Source organism: Peromyscus maniculatus, chromosome 10 (assembly GCF_049852395.1).
Source record: "Peromyscus maniculatus bairdii isolate BWxNUB_F1_BW_parent chromosome 10, HU_Pman_BW_mat_3.1, whole genome shotgun sequence".
NCBI classification, from domain to species: domain Eukaryota; kingdom Metazoa; phylum Chordata; class Mammalia; order Rodentia; family Cricetidae; genus Peromyscus; species Peromyscus maniculatus.
In genome coordinates this window covers 17672369-17674338 of record NC_134861.1, presented here as the reverse complement: position 1 = coordinate 17674338, position 1970 = coordinate 17672369, and the positions used below count along the sequence as shown (strand labels likewise).

The window sequence follows — 1970 nt, the reverse complement described above, 5'->3', positions numbered from 1 at the left end:
GCACATTTGGAACTAATAATGGAGTCAAAACCCCATAATGAGCATAATATTAAACCAGCTTCTAATGACTTACCACCATAAACACATGTTAGTGCATCTTTCAACATTTATGAGAGGAGAATTTTTTCCACTAGGCAAAGATTTACACAAAGTTCCTCAACTGGTCAACCTGCAAAGAATAAGGCACTATGGATTTCTCAGCCCATATAGGGCATCCATGCCACACTCCTCCCCTTAAGAATCAACAGTATAAAAATGTAAGAGCAGGAGACAAGCAATGACCTCAAGGAAATTGCTTTCTGGATACTGCAGGGCAGGTTCACATATGAACTCAGCAATTGTGAGAGCATACACAAGACCCATACAGGACTGAATTAGTAAAACCTCAGCAGGAAGTGAGGGACGCAAGCACAAATTCCCACCACTAACTGAGGAGTTGTTATTTTAAAATACTGATGACTGTAAGAGTTTGAGAATAACAACTGGAGAGCAAGAAGTGGTGATCAGATAATGGATTCCTGAAGTAAAGAATTGGAAAATAGAGAATATATCAATAATGAACAAAGTATTATTGATACAGTGCTTAGCAAACAGGAAGTGTTTATAAGATATTACCCTCTCATTGAATACAGCTATTTATTAACAAATATGCAATTTATATAATAATGATAAAATTATATTAAAATATATTTTAAACAAACTTATACTTTATTCATGTTTTCTTAGGTATCACCCTGCTTCTCTTTCTTTTCTTGTGTGTGGGGTATGTTGTTCCACTATCTCACTGTAGAGAGTACTTTAATTATAAAAATTATTTAATTAATCTTCATGTCTACTGAGGATTTTCTTAACTTAGAAAATTTAGATTTTGTGAGGGATTCCTGTGCGTTTGGTTACCTAGGAGAGCTGCTTTGGGTGCTGCTGTGTGGCCATCCGAAGTCCCTCCAGGGCGGCCCGCGGAAGGATCCTAAAAACTGTACAGAATTTCAAGATGAGTGATACTTCTGAAGTGATTCCAGATTTTGAAGAGATGTTTGCAAGCAGATTCACACAAGATGACAAAGAGTACCAGGAATACTTGAAACGTCCTCCTGAATCACCCCCGATTGTTGGGGAATGGAACAACAGAGCCGGTGGTCACCAAAGAAATCGAGGCAACTGGCTGCAAGATAACAGACAGTTTAGAGGTAGGGATAACAGACGAGGATGGCCAAGAGAAAATCGATCAAATCAGTGGCATGGACGGTCATGGGGAAACAATTACCCACAGCAGAGACAAGAGCCTTACTACCAACAGCAATACGGACAATATGGTCACAATCAGCGGCCTCCATACAGTTACTACTGACAGAAATGTTACGGCTTTTAACAAAAGACCATTCATTTTGATAACGTGGTAAATGTTTAGTTGTCTTCTTCTGGTCATAGTTTTTCATTCTACTTTACAGAATGGGTTGTTAATTGTTTAGAACTTGAGACTTGAATAACATTGATCTTGCTAGAGATGTGATGATTGGTGGTAATAAAGTGGATTATATATGATTTAATAATGTTTTGAGTTTGGTCTGTTTTCCTTATTTGGCCTCTAGGAGTTCTGTCTTTAACACAGAAATAAAAACGTTTAAGTAGGAAAAAAAAAAAAAGAAAATTTAGATTTTCCAACTTAGATCATTCATCATTATAATTTCAATTATTTTCTCAATATGCTACCAATTTTTACATTCTCCTTGCACTGTGTGTGTTATAGTACAGAGGTTGCTAATGTCAGTAAAGGCACTTAACATTCACATTTTATTCACAGTGCATTTGGTGTTTTACAAAAAATCATTAGTAAATACAGAGCTTCACCTTCCTTCTTACATCTAGAAATTTTCTAGTTCTTCACTTTATATTTAATTTATTGACACATTTTTAGTTATTTTGTGAGAAGAATAGAATGTCACATGAGGTTTTCTGTAGATAAATTTCTA

At 35.8% G+C, this 1970-nt stretch overlaps 1 pseudogene; it reads left to right on the top strand.

Annotated features, from left to right (window-relative positions):
- Positions 1 to 876: 876 nt before the first annotated feature.
- Positions 877 to 1348, top strand: LOC102924802 (RNA guanine-N7 methyltransferase activating subunit pseudogene; annotated as a pseudogene).
- The last annotated feature ends 622 nt before the right edge of the window (positions 1349 to 1970 follow it).